This window comes from Triturus cristatus, chromosome 9 (genome assembly GCF_964204655.1).
Source record: "Triturus cristatus chromosome 9, aTriCri1.1, whole genome shotgun sequence".
NCBI classification, from domain to species: domain Eukaryota; kingdom Metazoa; phylum Chordata; class Amphibia; order Caudata; family Salamandridae; genus Triturus; species Triturus cristatus.
The window spans coordinates 665532746-665557494 of NC_140592.1; positions in this window are offsets into that span (position 1 = coordinate 665532746).

The following is a 24749-nucleotide window of genomic DNA, read 5'->3' on the forward strand; positions in this document are numbered from 1 at the left end:
TGACCCGTGACCTGTCAAACGTTCTCCAGATGGTCAAAAATGGTAAATTTTTTAAAGTTTAATTTGTTGACTGTAAATGACTATTGCATGTGAATGATCACTTTTGGAACTGAAATAGGTGTGTTTAGAGTCATTTTCATGCCTGAAATTGGTTGGACTAAAAGCTTCTGAGTAGGAGAAAAAGTCTGTAAAAATGTCAATTTTGGTAACATTGAGGCTTTAAAACGTATTTATTCAACATGAGGCACAATCCAAATGACATTTTGAATCAATTTTTTACAGTCCAAAAAATCAATTTTCTGATGAAAAATTATGACCCGTGACCTGGTGAACTTTCTCCAGATTGTCAGAAATGGTAATTTTTTAAAGTTTAATTTCTTGACTGTAAATGACTATTGCATGTGAATTATCACTTTTGGAACTAAAATAAGTGTGTTTAGAGTCATTTTAATGCCTGAAATTGGTCGAAATAGAAGCTTCTGAGTAGGAGAAAAAGTCTGTAAAAATGTAAATTTTGGTCACATTGAGGCTTTATAAAGTAGTTCTTCAACATGAGGCACAATCCAAATGACATTTTGAATCAATTTTTCTACAGTCCAAAAAATCAATTTTCTGATGAAAAACGATGACCCGTGACCCGTCAAACGTTCTCCAGATGGTCAAAAATGGTAAGTTTTTTAATGTTTAATTTGTTGACTGTAAATGACTATTGCATGTGAATCATCACTTTTGGAACTGAAATAAGTGTGTTTAGAGTCATTTTCATGCCTGAAATTGGTCGGAATAGAAGCTTCTGAGTAGGAGAAAAAGTCTGTAGAAATGGCAATTTTGGTCACATTGAGACTTTAAAAAGTAGTTATTCAACATGAGGCACAATCCAAATGACATATTGAATCAATTTTTCTACAGTCCAAAAAATCAATTATCTGATGAAAAACGATGACCCGTGTGACCTGTCGAACTTTCTCCAGATGGTCAGAAATGGTAATTTTTTAATGTTTAATTTTTTGACTATAAATGGCTATTGCGTGTGAATTATCACTTTAGGAACTAAAATAAGTGTGTTTAGAGTCATTTTAATGCCTGAAATTGGTCGAAATAGAAGCTTCTGAGTAGGAGAATAAGTCTGTGAAAATGTCAATTTTGGTCACATTGAGGCTTTAACAAGTAGTTATTCAACATGAGGCACAATCCAAATGACATTTTGAATCAATTTTTCTACAGTCCAAAAAATCAATTTTCTGATGAAAAATTATGACCCGTGACCTGTTGAACTTTCTCCAGATTGTCAGAAATGGTAATTTTTTAATGTTTAATTTTTTGACTGTAAATGACTATTGCATGTGAATTATCACTTTTGGAACTAAAATAAGTGTGTTTAGAGTCATTTTAATGCCTGAAATTGGTCGAAATAGAAGCTTCTGAGTAGGAGAAAAAGTCTGTAAAAATGTCAATTTTGGTCACATTGAGGCTTTAAAAAGTAGTTATTCAACATGAGGCACAATCCAAATGACATGTTGAATCAATTTTTCTACAGTCCAAAAAATCAATTTTCTGATGAAAAATGATGACCCATGACGTGTCGAGCTTTCTCCAGATTGTCAGAAATGGTAGGTTTTTTTAAAGTTTAATTTATTTTTTTACTGTAAATGACTATTGCATGTGAATTATCACTTTTGGAGCTAAAATAAGTGTGTTTAGAGTCATTTTAATGCCTGAAATTGGTAAAAATAGAAGCTTCTGAGTAGGAGAAAAAGTCAGTAAAATATCCATTTTGGTCACATTGAGGCTTTAAAAAGTAGCTCTTCAACATGAGGCACAATCCAAATGACATTTTGAATCAACTTTTCTACAGTTCAAAAAATCAATTTTCTGATGAAAAACGATGACCCGTGACCTGTCGAACTTTCTCCAGATGGTCAGAAATGGTAATTTTTTAATGTTTAATTTGTTGACTGTAAATGACTATTGCATGTGAATCATCACTTTTGGAACTGAAATAAGTGTGTTTAGAGTCATTTTCATGCCTGAAATTGGTCGGAATAGAAGCTTCTGAGTAGGAGAAAAAGTCTGTAGAAATGGCAATTTTGGTCACATTGAGACTTTAAAAAGTAGTTATTCAACATGAGGCACAATCCAAATGACATTTTGAATCAATTTTTCTACAGTCCAAAAAATCAATTATCTGATGAAAAACGATGACCCGTGTGACCTGTCGAACTTTCTCCAGATGGTCAGAAATGGTAATTTTTTAATGTTTAATTTTTTGACTGTAAATGGCTATTACGTGTGAATTATCACTTTAGGAACTAAAATAAGTGTGTTTAGAGTCATTTAAAAGCCTGAAATTGGTCGAAATAGAAGCTTCTGATTTGGAGAAAAAGTCCGTAAAAATGGCAATTTTGGTCACATTGAGGCTTTAAAAAGTAGTTATTCAACATGAGGCACAATCCAAATGACATGTTGAATCAATTTTTCTACAGTCCAAAAAATCAATTTTCTGATGAAAAATAATGACCCATGACCTGTCGAGCTTTCTCCAGATTGTCAGAAATGGTAGGTTTTTTTAAAGTTTAATTTTTTTACTGTAAATGACTATTGCATGTGAATTATCACTTTTGGAGCTCAAATAAGTGTGTTTAGAGTCATTTTAATGCCGGAAATTGGTAGAAATAGAAGCTTCTGAGTAGGAGAAAAAGTCTGTAAAATATCAATTTTGGTCACATTGAGGCTTTAAAAAGTAGCTCTTCAACATGAGGCACAATCCAAATGACATTTTGAATCAACTTTTCTACAGTTCAAAAAATCAATTTTCTGATGAAAAACGATGACCCGTGACCTGTCGAACTTTCTCCAGATGGTCAGAAATGGTAATTTTTTAATGTTTAAATTTTTAACTGTATTAGACTATTGCATGTGAATTATCACTTTTGGAACTAACATAAGTGTGTTTAGAGTCATTTAAATGACTGAAATTGGTCGAAATAGAAGCTTCTGAGTAGGAGAAAAAGTCTGTAAAAATGTAAATTTTGGTCACATTGAGGCTTTAAAAGTAGTTCTTCAACATGAGGCAGAATCCAAATGACATTTTGAATAAATTTTTCTACAGTCCAAAAAATCAATTTTCTGATGAAAAACGATGACCCGTGACCTGTCAAACGTTCTCCAGATGGTCAAAAATGGTAAATTTTTTAAAGTTTAATTTGTTGACTGTAAATGACTATTGCATGTGAATGATCACTTTTGGAACTGAAATAGGTGTGTTTAGAGTCATTTTCATGCCTGAAATTGGTTGGACTAAAAGCTTCTGAGTAGGAGAAAAAGTCTGTAAAAATGTCAATTTTGGTAACATTGAGGCTTTAAAACGTATTTATTCAACATGAGGCACAATCCAAATGACATTTTGAATCAATTTTTTACAGTCCAAAAAATCAATTTTCTGATGAAAAATTATGACCCGTGACCTGGTGAACTTTCTCCAGATTGTCAGAAATGGTAATTTTTTAAAGTTTAATTTCTTGACTGTAAATGACTATTGCATGTGAATTATCACTTTTGGAACTAAAATAAGTGTGTTTAGAGTCATTTTAATGCCTGAAATTGGTCGAAATAGAAGCTTCTGAGTAGGAGAAAAAGTCTGTAAAAATGTAAATTTTGGTCACATTGAGGCTTTATAAAGTAGTTCTTCAACATGAGGCACAATCCAAATGACATTTTGAATCAATTTTTCTACAGTCCAAAAAATCAATTTTCTGATGAAAAACGATGACCCGTGACCCGTCAAACGTTCTCCAGATGGTCAAAAATGGTAAGTTTTTTAATGTTTAATTTGTTGACTGTAAATGACTATTGCATGTGAATCATCACTTTTGGAACTGAAATAAGTGTGTTTAGAGTCATTTTCATGCCTGAAATTGGTCGGAATAGAAGCTTCTGAGTAGGAGAAAAAGTCTGTAGAAATGGCAATTTTGGTCACATTGAGACTTTAAAAAGTAGTTATTCAACATGAGGCACAATCCAAATGACATTTTGAATCAATTTTTCTACAGTCCAAAAAATCAATTATCTGATGAAAAACGATGACCCGTGTGACCTGTCGAACTTTCTCCAGATGGTCAGAAATGGTAATTTTTTAATGTTTAATTTTTTGACTGTAAATGGCTATTGCGTGTGAATTATCACTTTAGGAACTAAAATAAGTGTGTTTAGAGTCATTTTAATGCCTGAAATTGGTCGAAATAGAAGCTTCTGAGTAGGAGAATAAGTCTGTGAAAATGTCAATTTTGGTCACATTGAGGCTTTAACAAGTAGTTATTCAACATGAGGCACAATCCAAATGACATTTTGAATCAATTTTTCTACAGTCCAAAAAATCAATTTTCTGATGAAAAATTATGACCCGTGACCTGTTGAACTTTCTCCAGATTGTCAGAAATGGTAATTTTTTAATGTTTAATTTTTTGACTGTAAATGACTATTGCATGTGAATTATCACTTTTGGAACTAAAATAAGTGTGTTTAGAGTCATTTTAATGCCTGAAATTGGTCGAAATAGAAGCTTCTGAGTAGGAGAAAAAGTCTGTAAAAATGTCAATTTTGGTCACATTGAGGCTTTAAAAAGTAGTTATTCAACATGAGGCACAATCCAAATGACATGTTGAATCAATTTTTCTACAGTCCAAAAAATCAATTTTCTGATGAAAAATGATGACCCATGACGTGTCGAGCTTTCTCCAGATTGTCAGAAATGGTAGGTTTTTTTAAAGTTTAATTTATTTTTTTACTGTAAATGACTATTGCATGTGAATTATCACTTTTGGAGCTAAAATAAGTGTGTTTAGAGTCATTTTAATGCCTGAAATTGGTAAAAATAGAAGCTTCTGAGTAGGAGAAAAAGTCAGTAAAATATCCATTTTGGTCACATTGAGGCTTTAAAAAGTAGCTCTTCAACATGAGGCACAATCCAAATGACATTTTGAATCAACTTTTCTACAGTTCAAAAAATCAATTTTCTGATGAAAAACGATGACCCGTGACCTGTCGAACTTTCTCCAGATGGTCAGAAATGGTAATTTTTTAATGTTTAATTTGTTGACTGTAAATGACTATTGCATGTGAATCATCACTTTTGGAACTGAAATAAGTGTGTTTAGAGTCATTTTCATGCCTGAAATTGGTCGGAATAGAAGCTTCTGAGTAGGAGAAAAAGTCTGTAGAAATGGCAATTTTGGTCACATTGAGACTTTAAAAAGTAGTTATTCAACATGAGGCACAATCCAAATGACATTTTGAATCAATTTTTCTACAGTCCAAAAAATCAATTATCTGATGAAAAACGATGACCCGTGTGACCTGTCGAACTTTCTCCAGATGGTCAGAAATGGTAATTTTTTAATGTTTAATTTTTTGACTGTAAATGGCTATTACGTGTGAATTATCACTTTAGGAACTAAAATAAGTGTGTTTAGAGTCATTTAAAAGCCTGAAATTGGTCGAAATAGAAGCTTCTGATTTGGAGAAAAAGTCCGTAAAAATGGCAATTTTGGTCACATTGAGGCTTTAAAAAGTAGTTATTCAACATGAGGCACAATCCAAATGACATGTTGAATCAATTTTTCTACAGTCCAAAAAATCAATTTTCTGATGAAAAATAATGACCCATGACCTGTCGAGCTTTCTCCAGATTGTCAGAAATGGTAGGTTTTTTTAAAGTTTAATTTTTTTACTGTAAATGACTATTGCATGTGAATTATCACTTTTGGAGCTCAAATAAGTGTGTTTAGAGTCATTTTAATGCCGGAAATTGGTAGAAATAGAAGCTTCTGAGTAGGAGAAAAAGTCTGTAAAATATCAATTTTGGTCACATTGAGGCTTTAAAAAGTAGCTCTTCAACATGAGGCACAATCCAAATGACATTTTGAATCAACTTTTCTACAGTTCAAAAAATCAATTTTCTGATGAAAAACGATGACCCGTGACCTGTCGAACTTTCTCCAGATGGTCAGAAATGGTAATTTTTTAATGTTTAAATTTTTAACTGTATTAGACTATTGCATGTGAATTATCACTTTTGGAACTAACATAAGTGTGTTTAGAGTCATTTAAATGACTGAAATTGGTCGAAATAGAAGCTTCTGAGTAGGAGAAAAAGTCTGTAAAAATGTAAATTTTGGTCACATTGAGGCTTTAAAAGTAGTTCTTCAACATGAGGCAGAATCCAAATGACATTTTGAATAAATTTTTCTACAGTCCAAAAAACCAATTTTCTGATGAAAAACGATGACCCGTGTGACCTGTCGAACTTTCTCCAGATGGTCAGAAATGGTAAATTTTTTAATGTTTAATTTTTTGACTGTAAATGACTATTGCATGTGAATTATCACTTTAGGAACTAAAATAAGTGTGTTTAGAGTCATTTTAATGCCTGATATTGGTCGAAATAGAAGCTTCTGAGTAGGAGAAAAAGTCTGTAAAAATGTAAATTTTGGTCACATTGAGGCTTTCACAAGTAGTTATTCAACATGAGGCACAAGCCAAATGACATTTTGAATCAATTTTTCTACAGTCCAAAAAATCAATTTTCTGATGAAAAATTATGACCCGTGACCTGTTGAACTTTCTCCAGATTGTCAGAAATGGTAATTTTTTAAAGTTTAATTTCTTGACTGTAAATGACTATTGCATGTGAATTATCACTTTTGGAACTAAAATAAGTGTGTTTAGAGTCATTTTAATGCCTGAAATTGGTCGAAATGGAAGCTTCTGAGTAGGAGAAAAAGTCTGTAAAAATGTCAATTTTGGTCACATTGAGGCTTTAAAAAGTAGTTCTTCAACATGAGGCACAATCCAAATGACATTTTGAATCAATTTTTCTACACCAAAAAATCAATTTTCTGATGAAAAACGATGACCCGTGACCTGTCGAACTTTCTCCAGATGGTCAGAAATGGTAATTTTTTAATGTTTAAATTTTTTTACTGTAAATGACTATTGCATGTGAATTATCACTTTTGGAGCTAAAATAAGTGTGTTTAGAGACATTTTAATGCCTGAAATTGGTCGAAATAGAAGCTTCTGAGTAGGAGAAAAAGTCCGTAAAAATGGCAATTTTGGTCACATTGAGGCTTTAAAAAGTAGTTATTCAACACGAGGCACAATCCAAATGACAGTTTGAATAAATTTTTCTACACCAAAAAATCAATTTTCTGATGAAAAACGATGACCCGTGACCTGTCAAACGTTCTCCAGATGGTCAAAAATGGTAAATTTTTTAAAGTTTAATTTGTTGACTGTAAATGACTATTGCATGTGAATGATCACTTTTGGAACTGAAATAAGTGTGTTTAGAGTCATTTTCATGCCTGAAATTGGTTGGACTAGAAGCTTCTGAGTAGGAGAAAAAGTCTGTAAAAATGTCAATTTTGGTAACATTGAGGCTTTAAAACGTAGTTATTCAACATGAGGCACAATCCAAATGACATTTTGAATCAATTTTTCTACAGTCCAAAAAATCAATTTTCTGATGAAAAATGACGACCCTTGACCTGTCGAACTTTCTCCAGATGGTCAGAAATGGTAATTTTTTAATGTTTAAGTTTTTTGACTGTAAATGACTATTGCATGTGAATTATCACTTTTGGAACTAAAATAAGTGTGTTTAGAGTCATTTTAATGCCTCAAATTGGTCGAAATAGAAGCTTCTGAGTAGGAGAAAAAGTCTGTAAAAATGTCAATTTTGGTCACATTGAGGCTTTAAAAAGTAGTTCTTTAACATGAGGCAGAATCCAAATGACAATTTGAATCAATTTTTCTACAGTCCAAAAAATCAATTTTCTGATGAAAAACGATGACACGTTACCTGTCGAACTTTCTCCAGATTGTCAGAATGGTAGGTTTTTTTAAAGTTTAATTTTTTTACTGTAAATGACTATTGCATGTGAATTATCACTTTTGGAGCTAAAATAAGTGTGTTTAGAGGCATTTTAATGCCTGAAATTGGTCGAAATAGAAGCTTCTGAGTAGGATAAAAAGTCCGTAAAAATTGCAATTTTGGTCACATTGAGGCTTTAAAAAGTAGTTATTCAACATGAGGCACAATCCAAATGACATGTTGAATCAATTTTTCTACAGTCCGAAAAATCAATTTTCTGATGAAAAATGATGACCCATGACCTGTCGAGCTTTCTCCAGATTGTCAGAAATGGTAGGTTTTTTTAAAGTTTATGTTTTTTTACTGTAAATGACTATTGCATGTGAATTATCACTTTTGGAGCTAAAATAAGTGTGTTTAGATGCATTTTAATGCCTGAAATTGGTCAAAATAGAAGCTTCTGAGTAGGAGAAAAAGTCTGTAAAATATCAATTTTGGTCACATTGAGGCTTTAAAAAGTAGCTCTTCAACATGAGGCACAATCCAAATGACATTTTGAATCAACTTTTCTACAGTTCAAAAAATCAATTTTCTGTTGAAAAACGATGACCCGTGACCTGTCGAACTTTCTCCAGATGGTCAGAAATGGTAATTTTTTAATGTTTAAATTTTTAACTGTAAAAGACTATTGCATGTGAATTATCACTTTTGGAACTAAAATAAGTGTGTTTAGAGTCATTTAAATGACTGAAATTGGTCGAAATAGAAGCTTCTGAGTAGGAGAAAAAGTCTGTAAAAATGTAAATTTTGGTCACATTGAGGCTTTAAAAGTAGTTCTTCAACATGAGGCAGAATCCAAATGACATTTTGAATACATTTTTCTACAGTCCAAAAAATCAATTTTCTGATGAAAAACGATGACCCGTCAAACGTTCTCCAGATGGTCAAAAATGGTAAGTTTTTTAATGTTTAACTTGTTGACTGTAAATGACTATTGCATGTGAATCATCACTTTTGGAACTGAAATAAGTGTGTTTAGAGTCATTTTCATGCCTGAAATAGGTCAGAATAGAAGCTTCTGAGTAGGAGAAAAAGTCTGTAAAAATGGCAATTTTGGTAACATTGAGGCTTTAAAAAGTAGTTCTTCAACATGAGGCAGAATCCAAATGACATTTTGAATAAATTTTTCTACAGTCCAAAAAATCAATTTTCTGATGAAAAACGATGATCCGTGACCTGTCAAAAGTTCTCCAGATAGTCAAAAATGGTAAGTTTTTTAATGTTTAAATTGTTGACTGTAAATGACTATTGCATGTGAATCATCACTTTTGGAACTGAAATAAGTGTGTTTAGAGTCATTTTCATGCCTGAAATTGGTCGGAATAGAAGCTTCTGAGTAGGAGAAAAAGTCTGTAAAAATGGCAATTTTCGTCACATTGAGACTTTAAAAAGTAGTGATTCAACATGAGGCACAATTCAAATGACATTTTGAATCAATTTTTCTACAGTCCAAAAAACCAATTTTCTGATGAAAAACGATGACCCGTGTGACCTGTCGAACTTTCTCCAGATGGTCAGAAATGGTAAATTTTTTAATGTTTAATTTTTTGACTGTAAATGACTATTGCATGTGAATTATCACTTTAGGATCTAAAATAAGTGTGTTTAGAGTCATTTTAATGCCTGAAATTGGTCGAAATAGAAGCTTCTGAGTAGGAGAAAAAGTCTGTAAAAATGTAAATTTTGGTCACATTGAGGCTTTCACAAGTAGTTATTCAACATGAGGCACAAGCCAAATGACATTTTGAATCAATTTTTCTACAGTCCAAAAAATCAATTTTCTGATGAAAAATTATGACCCGTGACCTGTTGAACTTTCTCCAGATTGTCAGAAATGGTAATTTTTTAAAGTTTAATTTCTTGACTGTAAATGACTATTGCATGTGAATTAGCACTTTTGGAACTAAAATAAGAGTGTTTAGAGTCATTTTAATGCCTGAAATTGGTCGAAATAGAAGCTTCTGAGTAGGAGAAAAAGTCTGTAAAAATGTCAATTTTGGTCACATTGAGGCTTTAAAAAGTAGTTCTTCAACATGAGGCACAATCCAAATGACATTTTGAATAAATTTTTCTACACCAAAAAATCAATTTTCTGATGAAAAACGATGACCCGTGACCTGTCAAACGTTCTCCAGATGGTCAAAAATGGTAAGTTTTTTAAAGTTTAATTTGTTGACTGTAAATGACTATTGCATGTGAATGATCACTTTTGGAACTGAAATAAGTGTGTTTAGAGTCATTTTCATGCCTGAAATTGGTTGGACTAAAAGCTTCTGAGTAGGAGAAAAAGTCTGTAAAAATGTCAATTTTGGTAACATTGAGGCTTTAAAACATATTTATTCAACATGAGGCACAATCCAAATGACATTTTGAATCAATTTTTTACAGTCCAAAAAATCAATTTTCTGATGAAAAATTATGACCCGTGACCTGGTGAACTTTCTCCAGATTGTCAGAAATGGTAATTTTTTAAAGTTTAATTTCTTGACTGTAAATGACTATTGCATGTGAATTATCACTTTTGGAACTAAAATAAGTGTGTTTAGAGTCATTTTAATGCCTGAAATTGGTCGAAATAGAAGCTTCTGAGTAGGAGAAAAAGTCTGTAAAAATGTAAATTTTGGTCACATTGAGGCTTTATAAAGTAGTTCTTCAACATGAGGCACAATCCAAATGACATTTTGAATCAATTTTTCTACAGTCCAAAAAATCAATTTTCTGATGAAAAACAATGACCCGTGACCCGTCAAACGTTCTCCAGATGGTCAAAAATGGTAAGTTTTTTAATGTTTAATTTGTTGACTGTAAATGACTATTGCATGTGAATCATCACTTTTGGAACTGAAATAAGTGTGTTTAGAGTCATTTTCATGCCTGAAATTGGTCGGAATAGAAGCTTCTGAGTAGGAGAAAAAGTCTGTAGAAATGGCAATTTTGGTCACATTGAGACTTTAAAAAGTAGTTATTCAACATGAGGCACAATCCAAATGACATTTTGAATCAATTTTTCTAGTCCAAAAAATCAAATTTCTGATGAAAAACGATGACCCGTGTGACCTGTCGAACTTTCTCCAGATGGTCAGAAATGGTAATTTTTTAATGTTTAATTTTTTGACTGTAAATGGCTATTGTGTGTGAATTATCACTTTAGGAACTAAAATAAGTGTGTTTAGAGTCATTTTAATGCCTGAAATTGGTCGAAATAGAAGCTTCTGAGTAGGAGAATAAGTCTGTGAAAATGTCAATTTTGGTCACATTGAGGCTTTAACAAGTAGTTATTCAACATGAGGCACAATCCAAATGACATTTTGAATCAATTTTTCTACAGTCCAAAAAATCAATTTTCTGATGAAAAATTATGACCCGTGACCTGTTGAACTTTCTCCAGATTGTCAGAAATGGTAATTTTTTAATGTTTAATTTTTTGACTGTAAATGACTATTGCATGTGAATTATCACTTTTGGAACTAAAATAAGTGTGTTTAGAGTCATTTTAATGCCTGAAATTGGTCGAAATAGAAGCTTCTGAGTAGGAGAAAAAGTCTGTAAAAATGTCAATTTTGGTCACATTGAGGCTTTAAAAAGTAGTTTTTCAACATGAGGCACAATCCAAATGACATGTTGAATCAATTTTTCTACAGTCCAAAAAATCAATTTTCTGATGAAAAACGATGACCCGTGACCCGTCAAACGTTCTCCAGATGGTCAAAAATGGTAAGTTTTTTAATGTTTAATTTGTTGACTGTAAATGACTATTGCATGTGAATCATAACTTTTGGAACTGAAATAAGTGTGTTTAGAGTCATTTTCATGCCTGAAATTGGTCGGAATAGAAGCTTCTGAGTAGGAGAAAAAGTCTGTAGAAATGGCAATTTTGGTCACATTGAGACTTTAAAAAGTAGTTATTCAACATGAGGCACAATCCAAATGACATTTTGAATCAATTTTTCTACAGTCCAAAAAATCAATTATCTGATGAAAAACGATGACCCGTGTGACCTGTCGAACTTTCTCCAGATGGTCAGAAATGGTAATTTTTTAATGTTTAATTTTTTGACTGTAAATGGCTATTACGTGTGAATTATCACTTTAGGAACTAAAATAAGTGTGTTTAGAGTCATTTTAATGCCTGAAATTGGTCGAAATAGAAGCTTCTGAGTAGGAGAATAAGTCTGTAAAAATGTCAATTTTGGTCACATTGAGGCTTTAACAAGTAGTTATTCAACATGAGGCACAATCCAAATGACATTTTGAATCAATTTTTCTACAGTCCAAAAAATCAATTTTCTGATGAAAAATTATGACCCGTGACCTGTTGAACTTTCTCCAGATTGTCAGAAATGGTAATTTTTTAATGTTTAATTTTTTGACTGTAAATGACTATTGCATGTGAATTATCACTTTAGGAACTAAACTAAGTGTTTTTAGAGTCATTTAAAAGCCTGAAATTGGTCGAAATAGAAGCTTCTGATTTGGAGAAAAAGTCCGTAAAAATGGCAATTTTGGTCACATTGAGGCTTTAAAAAGTAGTTATTCAACATGAGGCACAATCCAAATGACATGTTGAATCAATTTTTCTACAGTCCAAAAAATCAATTTTCTGATGAAAAATAATGACCCATGACCTGTCGAGCTTTCTCCAGATTGTCAGAAATGGTAGGTTTTTTTAAAGTTTAATTTTTTTACTGTAAATGACTATTGCATGTGAATTATCACTTTTGGAGCTCAAATAAGTGTGTTTAGAGTCATTTTAATGCCGGAAATTGGTAGAAATAGAAGCTTCTGAGTAGGAGAAAAAGTCTGTAAAATATCAATTTTGGTCACATTGAGGCTTTAAAAAGTAGCTCTTCAACATGAGGCACAATCCAAATGACATTTTGAATCAACTTTTCTACAGTTCAAAAAATCAATTTTCTGTTGAAAAACGATGACCCGTGACCTGTCGAACTTTCTCCAGATGGTCAGAAATGGTAATTTTTTAATGTTTAAATTTTTAACTGTAAAAGACTATTGCATGTGAATTATCACTTTTGGAACTAAAATAAGTGTGTTTAGAGTCATTTAAATGACTGAAATTGGTCGAAATAGAAGCTTCTGAGTAGGAGAAAAAGTCTGTAAAAATGTAAATTTTGGTCACATTGAGGCTTTAAAAGTAGTTCTTCAACATGAGGCAGAATCCAAATGACATTTTGAATACATTTTTCTACAGTCCAAAAAATCAATTTTCTGATGAAAAACGATGACCCGTCAAACGTTCTCCAGATGGTCAAAAATGGTAAGTTTTTTAATGTTTAACTTGTTGACTGTAAATGACTATTGCATGTGAATCATCACTTTTGGAACTGAAATAAGTGTGTTTAGAGTCATTTTCATGCCTGAAATAGGTCAGAATAGAAGCTTCTGAGTAGGAGAAAAAGTCTGTAAAAATGGCAATTTTGGTAACATTGAGGCTTTAAAAAGTAGTTCTTCAACATGAGGCAGAATCCAAATGACATTTTGAATAAATTTTTCTACAGTCCAAAAAATCAATTTTCTGATGAAAAACGATGACCCGTGACCCGTCAAAAGTTCTCCAGATAGTCAAAAATGGTAAGTTTTTTAATGTTTAATTTGTTGACTGTAAATGACTATTGCATGTGAATCATCACTTTTGGAACTGAAATAAGTGTGTTTAGAGTCATTTTCATGCCTGAAATTGGTCGGAATAGAAGCTTCTGAGTAGGAGAAAAAGTCTGTAAAAATGGCAATTTTCGTCACATTGAGACTTTAAAAAGTAGTGATTCAACATGAGGCACAATTCAAATGACATTTTGAATCAATTTTTCTACAGTCCAAAAAACCAATTTTCTGATGAAAAACGATGACCCGTGTGACCTGTCGAACTTTCTCCAGATGGTCAGAAATGGCAAATTTTTTAATGTTTAATTTTTTGACTGTAAATGACTATTGCATGTGAATTATCACTTTAGGAACTAAAATAAGTGTGTTTAGAGTCATTTTAATGCCTGAAATTGGTCGAAATAGAAGCTTCTGAGTAGGAGAAAAAGTCTGTAAAAATGTAAATTTTGGTCACATTGAGGCTTTCACAAGTAGTTTTTCAACATGAGGCACAAGCCAAATGACATTTTGAATCAATTTTTCTACAGTCCAAAAAATCAATTTTCTGATGAAAAATTATGACCCGTGACCTGTTGAACTTTCTCCAGATTGTCAGAAATGGTAATTTTTTAAAGTTTAATTTCTTGACTGTAAATGACTATTGCATGTGAATTAGCACTTTTGGAACTAAAATAAGTGTGTTTAGAGTCATTTTAATGCCTGAAATTGGTCGAAATAGAAGCTTCTGAGTAGGAGAAAAAGTCTGTAGAAATGTCAATTTTGGTCACATTGAGGCTTTAAAAAGTAGTTCTTCAACATGAGGCACAATCCAAATGACATTTTGAATAAATTTTTCTACACCAAAAAATCAATTTTCTGATGAAAAACGATGACCCGTGACCTGTCAAACGTTCTCCAGATGGTCAAAAATGGTAAATTTTTTAAAGTTTAATTTGTTGACTGTAAATGACTATTGCATGTGAATGATCACTTTTGGAACTGAAATAGGTGTGTTTAGAGTCATTTTCATGCCTGAAATTGGTTGGACTAAAAGCTTCTGAGTAGGAGAAAAAGTCTGTAAAAATGTCAATTTTGGTAACATTGAGGCTTTAAAACGTATTTATTCAACATGAGGCACAATCCAAATGACATTTTGAATCAATTTTTCTACAGTCCAAAAAATCAATTATCTGATGAAAAACGATGACCCGTGTGACCTGTCGAACTTTCTCCAGATGGTCAGAAATGGTAATTTTTTAATGTTTAATTTTTTGACTGTAAATGGCTATTGCGTGTGAATTATCACTTTAGGAACTAAAATAAGTGTGTTTAGAGTCATTTTAATGCCTGAAATTGGTCGAAATAGAAGCTTCTGAGTAGGAGAATAAGTCTGTGAAAATGTCAATTTTGGTCACATTGAGGCTTTAACAAGTAGTTATTCAACATGAGGCACAATCCAAATGACATTTTGAATCAATTTTTCAACAGTCCAAAAAATCAATTTTCTGATGAAAAATTATGACCCGTGACCTGTTGAACTTTCTCCAGATTGTCAGAAATGGTAATTTTTTAATGTTTAATTTTTTGACTGTAAATGACTATTGCATGTGAATTATCACTTTTGGAACTAAAATAAGTGTGTTTAGAGTCATTTTAATGCCTGAAATTGGTCGAAATAGAAGCTTCTGAGTAGGAGAAAAAGTCTGTAAAAATGTCAATTTTGGTCACATTGAGGCTTTAAAAAGTAGTTATTCAACATGAGGCACAATCCAAATGACATGTTGAATCAATTTTTCTACAGTCCAAAAAATCAATTTTCTGATGAAAAATGATGACCCATGACGTGTCGAGCTTTCTCCAGATTGTCAGAAATGGTAGGTTTTTTTAAAGTTTAATTTTTTTACTGTAAATGACTATTGCATGTGAATTATCACTTTTGGAGCTAAAATAAGTGTGTTTAGAGTCATTTTAATGCCTGAAATTGGTAGAAATAGAAGCTTCTGAGTAGGAGAAAAAGTCAGTAAAATATCCATTTTGGTCACATTGAGGCTTTAAAAAGTAGCTCTTCAACATGAGGCACAATCCAAATGACATTTTGAATCAACTTTTCTACAGTTCAAAAAATCAATTTTCTGATGAAAAACGATGACCCGTGACCTGTCGAACTTTCTCCAGATGGTCAGAAATGGTATTTTTTTAATGTTTAATTTGTTGACTGTAAATGACTATTGCATGTGAATCATCACTTTTGGAACTGAAATAAGTGTGTTTAGAGTCATTTTCATGCCTGAAATTGGTCGGAATAGAAGCTTCTGAGTAGGAGAAAAAGTCTGTAGAAATGGCAATTTTGGTCACATTGAGACTTTAAAAAGTAGTTATTCAACATGAGGCACAATCCAAATGACATTTTGAATCAATTTTTCTACAGTCCAAAAAATCAATTATCTGATGAAAAACGATGACCCGTGTGACCTGTCGAACTTTCTCCAGATGGTCAGAAATGGTAATTTTTTAATGTTTAATTTTTTGACTGTAAATGGCTATTACGTGTGAATTATCACTTTAGGAACTAAAATAAGTGTGTTTAGAGTCATTTTAATGCCTGAAATTGGTCGAAATAGAAGCTTCTGAGTAGGAGAATAAGTCTGTAAAAATGTCAATTTTGGTCTCATTGAGGCTTTAACAAGTAGTTATTCAACATGAGGCACAATCCAAATGACATTTTGAATCAATTTTTCTACAGTCCAAAAAATCAATTTTCTGATGAAAAATTATGACCCGTGACCTGTTGAACTTTCTCCAGATTGTCAGAAATGGTAATTTTTTAATGTTTAATTTTTTGACTGTAAATGACTATTGCATGTGAATTATCACTTTAGGAACTAAACTAAGTGTTTTTAGAGTCATTTAAAAGCCTGAAATTGGTCGAAATAGAAGCTTCTGATTTGGAGAAAAAGTCCGTAAAAATGGCAATTTTGGTCACATTGAGGCTTTAAAAAGTAGTTATTCAACATGAGGCACAATCCAAATGACATGTTGAATCAATTTTTCTACAGTCCAAAAAATCAATTTTCTGATGAAAAATAATGACCCATGACCTGTCGAGCTTTCTCCAGATTGTCAGAAATGGTAGGTTTTTTTAAAGTTTAATTTTTTTACTGTAAATGACTATTGCATGTGAATTATCACTTTTGGAGCTCAAATAAGTGTGTTTAGAGTCATTTTAATGCCGGAAATTGGTAGAAATAGAAGCTTCTGAGTAGGAGAAAAAGTCTGTAAAATATCAATTTTGGTCACATTGAGGCTTTAAAAAGTAGCTCTTCAACATGAGGCACAATCCAAATGACATTTTGAATCAACTTTTCTACAGTTCAAAAAATCAATTTTCTGATGAAAAACGATGACCCGTGACCTGTCGAACTTTCTCCAGATGGTCAGAAATGGTAATTTTTTAATGTTTAAATTTTTAACTGTATTAGACTATTGCATGTGAATTATCACTTTTGGAACTAACATAAGTGTGTTTAGAGTCATTTAAATGACTGAAATTGGTCGAAATAGAAGCTTCTGAGTAGGAGAAAAAGTCTGTAAAAATGTAAATTTTGGTCACATTGAGGCTTTAAAAGTAGTTCTTCAACATGAGGCAGAATCCAAATGACATTTTGAATAAATTTTTCTACAGTCCAAAAAATCAATTTTCTGATGAAAAACGATGACCCGTGACCCGTCAAAAGTTCTCCAGATAGTCAAAAATGGTAAGTTTTTTAATGTTTAATTTGTTGACTGTAAATGACTATTGCATGTGAATCATCACTTTTGGAACTGAAATAAGTGTGTTTAGAGTCATTTTCATGCCTGAAATTGGTCGGAATAGAAGCTTCTGAGTAGGAGAAAAAGTCTGTAAAAATGGCAATTTTCGTCACATTGAGACTTTAAAAAGTAGTGATTCAACATGAGGCACAATTCAAATGACATTTTGAATCAACTTTTCTACAGTTCAAAAAATCAATTTTCTGATGAAAAACGATGACCCGTGACCTGTCGAACTTTCTCCAGATGGTCAGAAATGGTATTTTTTTAATGTTTAATTTGTTGACTGTAAATGACTATTGCATGTGAATCATCACTTTTGGAACTGAAATAAGTGTGTTTAGAGTCATTTTCATGCCTGAAATTGGTCGGAATAGAAGCTTCTGAGTAGGAGAAAAAGTCTGTAAAAATGGCAATTTTCGTCACATTGAGACTTTAAAAAGTAGTTATTCAACATGAGGCACAATCCAAATGACATTTTGAATCAATTTTTCTACAGTCCAAAAAATCAATTATCTGATGAAAAACGATGACCCGTGTGACCTGTCGAACTTTCTCCAGATGGTCAGAAATGGTAATTTTTTAATGTTTAATTTTTTGACTGTAAATGGCTATTACGTGTGAATTATCACTTTAGGAACTAAAATAAGTGTGTTTAGAGTCATTTTAATGCCTGAAATTGGTCGAAATAGAAGCTTCTGAGTAGGAGAATAAGTCTGTAAAAATGTCAATTTTGGTCACATTGAGGCTTTAACAAGTAGTTATTCAACATGAGGCACAATCCAAATGACATTTTGAATCAATTTTTCTACAGTCCAAAAAATCAATTTTCTGATGAAAAATTATGACCCGTGACCTGTTGATCTTTCTCCAGATTGTCAGAAATGGTAATTTTTTAATGTTTAATTTTTTGACTGTAAATGACTATTGCATGTGAATTATCACTTTAGGAACTAAACTAAGTGTTTTTAGAGTCATTTAAAAGCCTGAAATTGGTCGAAATAGAAGCTTCTGATTTGGAGAAAAAGTCCGTAAAAATGGCAATTTTGGTCACATTGAGGCTTTAAAAAGTAGTTATTCAACATGAGGCACAATCCAAATGACATGTTGAATCAATTTTTCTACAGTCCAAAAAATCAATTTTCTGATGAAAAATAATGACCCATGACCTGTCGAGCTTTCTCCAGATTGTCAGAAATGGTAGGTTTTTTTAAAGTTTAATTTTTTTACTGTAAATGACTATTGCATGTGAATTATCACTTTTGGAGCTCAAATAAGTGTGTTTAGAGTCATTTTAATGCCGGAAATTGGTAGAAATAGAAGCTTCTGAGTAGGAGAAAAAGTCTGTAAAATATCAATTTTGGTCACATTGAGGCTTTAAAAAGTAGCTCTTCAACATGAGGCACAATCCAAATGACATTTTGAATCAACTTTTCTACAGTTCAAAAAATCAATTTTCTGATGAAAAACGATGACCCGTGACCCGTCAAAAGTTCTCCAGATAGTCAAAAATGGTAAGTTTTTTAATGTTTAATTTGTTGACTGTGAATGACTATTGCATGTGAATCATCACTTTTGGAACTGAAATAAGTGTGTTTAGAGTCATTTTCATGTCTGAAATTGGTCGGAATAGAAGCTTCTGAGTAGGAGAAAAAGTCTGTAAAAATGGCAATTTTCGTCACATTGAGACTTTAAAAAGTAGTGATTCAACATGAGGCACAATTCAAATGACATTTTGAATCAATTTTTCTACAGTCCAAAAAACCAATTTTCTGATGAAAAACGATGACCCGTGTGACCTGTCGAACTTTCTCCAGATGGTCAGAAATGGTAAATTTTTTAATGTTTAATTTTTTGACTGTAAATGACTATTGCATGTGAATTATCACTTTAGGAACTAAAATAAGTGTGTTTAGAGTCATTTTAATGCCTGATATTGGTCGAAATAGAAGCTTCTGAGTAGGAGAAAAAGTCTGTGAAAATGTAAATTTTGGTCACATTGAGGCTTTCACAAGTAGTTATTCAACATGAGGCACAAGCCAAATGACATTTTGAATCAATTTTTCTACAGTCCAAAAAATCAATTTTCTGATGAAAAATTATGACCCGTGACCTGTTGAAACTTTCTCCAGATTGTCAGAAATGGTAATTTTTTAAAGTTTAATTTCTTGACTGTAAATGACTATTGCATGTGAATTATCACTTTTGGAACTAAAATAAGTGTGTTTAGAGTCATTTTAATGCCTGAAATTGGTCGAAATGGAAGCTTCTGAGTAGGAGAAAAAGTCTGTAAAAATGTCAATTTTGGTCACATTGAGGCTTTAAAAAGTAGTTCTTCAACATGAGGCACAATCCAAATGACATTTTGAATCAATTTTTCTACACCAAAAAATCAATTTTCTGATGAAAAACGATGACCCGTGACCTGTCGAACTTTCTCCTAGATGGTCAGAAATGGTAATTTTTTAATGTTTAATTTTTTTTACTGTAAATGACTATTGCATGTGAATTATCACTTTTGGAGCTAAAATAAGTGTGTTTAGAGACATTTTAATGCCTGAAATTGGTCGAAATAGAAGCTTCTGAGTAGGAGAAAAAGTCCGTAAAAATGGCAATTTTGGTCACATTGAGGCTTTAAAAAGTAGTTATTCAACACGAGGCACAATCCAAATGACAGTTTGAATAAATTTTTCTACACCAAAAAATCAATTTTCTGATGAAAAACGATGACCCGTGACCTGTCAAACGTTCTCCAGATGGTCAAAAATGGTAAATTTTTTAAAGTTTAATTTGTTGACTGTAAATGACTATTGCATGTGAATGATCACTTTTGGAACTGAAATAAGTGTGTTTAGAGTCATTTTCATGCCTGAAATTGGTTGGACTAGAAGCTTCTGAGTAGGAGAAAAAGTCTGTAAAAATGTCAATTTTGGTAACATTGAGGCTTTAAAACGTAGTTATTCAACATGAGGCACAATCCAAATGACATTTTGAATCAATTTTTCTACAGTCCAAAAAATCAATTTTCTGATGAAAAATGACGACCCTTGACCTGTCGAACTTTCTCCAGATGGTCAGAAATGGTAATTTTTTAATGTTTAAGTTTTTTGACTGTAAATGACTATTGCATGTGAATTATCACTTTTGGAACTAAAATAAGTGTGTTTAGAGTCATTTTAATGCCTCAAATTGGTCGAAATAGAAGCTTCTGAGTAGGAGAAAAAGTCTGTAAAAATGTCAATTTTGGTCACATTGAGGCTTTAAAAAGTAGTTCTTTAACATGAGGCAGAATCCAAATGACAATTTGAATCAATTTTTCTACAGTCCAAAAAATCAATTTTCTGATGAAAAACGATGACACGTTACCTGTCGAACTTTCTCCAGATTGTCAGAATGGTAGGTTTTTTTAAAGTTTAATTTTTTTACTGTAAATGACTATTGCATGTGAATTATCACTTTTGGAGCTAAAATAAGTGTGTTTAGAGTCATTTTAATGCCTGAAATTGGTCGAAATAGAAGCTTCTGAGTAGGATAAAAAGTCCGTAAAAATTGCAATTTTGGTCACATTGAGGCTTTAAAAAGTAGTTATTCAACATGAGGCACAATCCAAATGACATGTTGAATCAATTTTTCTACAGTCCAAAAAATCAATTTTCTGATGAAAAATGATGACCCATGACCTGTCGAGCTTTCTCTAGATTGTCAGAAATGGTAATTTTTTAATGTTTAAATTTTTAACTGTAAAAGACTATTGCATGTGAATTATCACTTTTGGAGCTAAAATAAGTGTTTTTAGATGCATTTTAATGCCTGAAATTGGTCAAAATAGAAGCTTCTGAGTAGGAGAAAAAGTCTGTAAAATATCAATTTTGGTCACATTGAGGCTTTAAAAAGTAGCTCTTCAACATGAGGCACAATCCAAATGACATTTTGAATCAACTTTTCTACAGTTCAAAAAATCAATTTTCTGTTGAAAAACGATGACCCGTGACCTGTCGAACTTTCTCCAGATGGTCAGAAATGGTAATTTTTTAATGTTTAAATTTTTAACTGTAAAAGACTATTGCATGTGAATTATCACTTTTGGAACTAAAATAAGTGTGTTTAGAGTCATTTAAATGACTGAAATTGGTCGAAATAGAAGCTTCTGAGTAGGAGAAAAAGTCTGTAAAAATGTAAATTTTGGTCACATTGAGGCTTTAAAAGTAGTTCTTCAACATGAGGCAGAATCCAAATGACATTTTGAATACATTTTTCTACAGTCCAAAAAATCAATTTTCTGATGAAAAACGATGACCCGTCAAACGTTCTCCAGATGGTCAAAAATGGTAAGTTTTTTAATGTTTAACTTGTTGACTGTAAATGACTATTGCATGTGAATCATCACTTTTGGAACTGAAATAAGTGTGTTTAGAGTCATTTTCATGCCTGAAATAGGTCAGAATAGAAGCTTCTGAGTAGGAGAAAAAGTCTGTAAAAATGGCAATTTTGGTAACATTGAGGCTTTATAAAGTAGTTCTTCAACATGAGGCAGAATCCAAATGACATTTTGAATAAATTTTTCTACAGTCCAAAAAATCAATTTTCTGATGAAAAACGATGACCCGTGACCTGTCAAAAGTTCTCCAGATAGTCAAAAATGGTAAGTTTTTTAATGTTTAATTTGTTGACTGTAAATGACTATTGCATGTGAATCATCACTTTTGGAACTGAAATAAGTGTGTTTAGAGTCATTTTCATGCCTGAAATTGGTCGGAATAGAAGCTTCTGAGTAGGAGAAAAAGTCTGTAAAAATGGCAATTTTCGTCACATTGAGACTTTAAAAAGTAGTGATTCAACATGAGGCACAATTCAAATGACATTTTGAATCAATTTTTCTACAGTCCAAAAAACCAATTTTCTGATGAAAAACGATGACCCGTGTGACCTGTCGAACTTTCTCCAGATGGTCAGAAATGGTAAATTTTTTAATGTTTAATTTTTTGACTGTAAATGACTATTGCATGTGAATTATCACTTTAGGAACTAAAATAAGTGTGTTTAGAGTCATTTTAATGCCTGAAATTGGTCGAAATAGAAGCTTCTGAGTAGGAGAAAAAGTCTGTAAAAATGTAAATTTTGGTCACATTGAGGCTTTCACAAGTAGTTATTCAACATGAGGCACAAGCCAAATGACATTTTGAATCAATTTTTCTACAGTCCAAAAAATCAATTTTCTGATGAAAAATTATGACCCGTGACCTGTTGAACTTTCTCCAGATTGTCAGAAATGGTAATTTTTTAAAGTTTAATTTCTTGACTGTAAATGACTATTGCATGTGAATTAGCACTTTTGGAACTAAAATAAGAGTGTTTAGAGTCATTTTAATGCCTGAAATTGGTCGAAATAGAAGCTTCTGAGTAGGAGAAAAAGTCTGTAAAAATGTCAATTTTGGTCACATTGAGGCTTTAAAAAGTAGTTCTTCAACATGAGGCACAATCCAAATGACATTTTGAATCAATTTTTCTACAGTCCAAAAAATCAATTTTCTGATGAAAAACGATGACCCGTGACCTGTCAAAAGTTCTCCAGATGGTCAAAAATGGTAAATTTTTTAAAGTTTAATTTGTTGACTGTAAATGACTATTGCATGTGAATGATCACTTTTGGAACTGAAATAAGTGTGTTTAGAGTCATTTTCATGCCTGAAATTGGTTGGACTAAAAGCTTCTGAGTAGGAGAAAAAGTCTGTAAAAATGTCAATTTTGGTAACATTGAGGCTTTAAAACATATTTATTCAACATGAGGCACAATCCAAATGACATTTTGAATCAATTTTTTACAGTCCAAAAAATCAATTTTCTGATGAAAAATTATGACCCGTGACCTGGTGAACTTTCTCCAGATTGTCAGAAATGGTAATTTTTTAAAGTTTAATTTCTTGACTGTAAATGACTATTGCATGTGAATTATCACTTTTGGAACTAAAATAAGTGTGTTTAGAGTCATTTTAATGCCTGAAATTGGTCGAAATAGAAGCTTCTGAGTAGGAGAAAAAGTCTGTAAAAATTTAAATTTTGGTCACATTGAGGCTTTATAAAGTAGTTCTTCAACATGAGGCACAATCCAAATGACATTTTGAATCAATTTTTCTACAGTCCAAAAAATAAATTTTCTGATGAAAAACAATGACCCGTGACCCGTCAAACGTTCTCCAGATGGTCAAAAATGGTAAGTTTTTTAATGTTTAATTTGTTGACTGTAAATGACTATTGCATGTGAATCATCACTTTTGGAACTGAAATAAGTGTGTTTAGAGTCATTTTCATGCCTGAAATTGGTCGGAATAGAAGCTTCTGAGTAGGAGAAAAAGTCTGTAGAAATGGCAATTTTGGTCACATTGAGACTTTAAAAAGTAGTTATTCAACATGAGGCACAATCCAAATGACATTTTGAATCAATTTTTCTAGTCCAAAAAATCAAATTTCTGATGAAAAACGATGACCCGTGTGACCTGTCGAACTTTCTCCAGATGGTCAGAAATGGTAATTTTTTAATGTTTAATTTTTTGACTGTAAATGGCTATTGCGTGTGAATTATCACTTTAGGAACTAAAATAAGTGTGTTTAGAGTCATTTTAATGCCTGAAATTGGTCGAAATAGAAGCTTCTGAGTAGGAGAATAAGTCTGTGAAAATGTCAATTTTGGTCACATTGAGGCTTTAACAAGTAGTTATTCAACATGAGGCACAATCCAAATGACATTTTGAATCAATTTTTCTACAGTCCAAAAAATCAATTTTCTGATGAAAAACGATGACCCGTGACCCGTCAAACGTTCTCCAGATGGTCAAAAATGGTAAGTTTTTTAATGTTTAATTTGTTGACTGTAAATGACTATTGCATGTGAATCATCACTTTTGGAACTGAAATAAGTGTGTTTAGAGTCATTTTCATGCCTGAAATTGGTCGGAATAGAAGCTTCTGAGTAGGAGAAAAAGTCTGTAGAAATGGCAATTTTGGTCACATTGAGACTTTAAAAAGTAGTTATTCAACATGAGGCACAATCCAAATGACATTTTGAATCAATTTTTCTACAGTCCAAAAAATCAATTATCTGATGAAAAACGATGACCCGTGTGACCTGTCGAACTTTCTCCAGATGGTCAGAAATGGTAATTTTTTAATGTTTAATTTTTTGACTGTAAATGGCTATTACGTGTGAATTATCACTTTAGGAACTAAAATAAGTGTGTTTAGAGTCATTTTAATGCCTGAAATTGGTCGAAATAGAAGCTTCTGAGTAGGAGAATAAGTCTGTAAAAATGTCAATTTTGGTCACATTGAGGCTTTAACAAGTAGTTATTCAACATGAGGCACAATCCAAATGACATTTTGAATCAATTTTTCTACAGTCCAAAAAATCAATTTT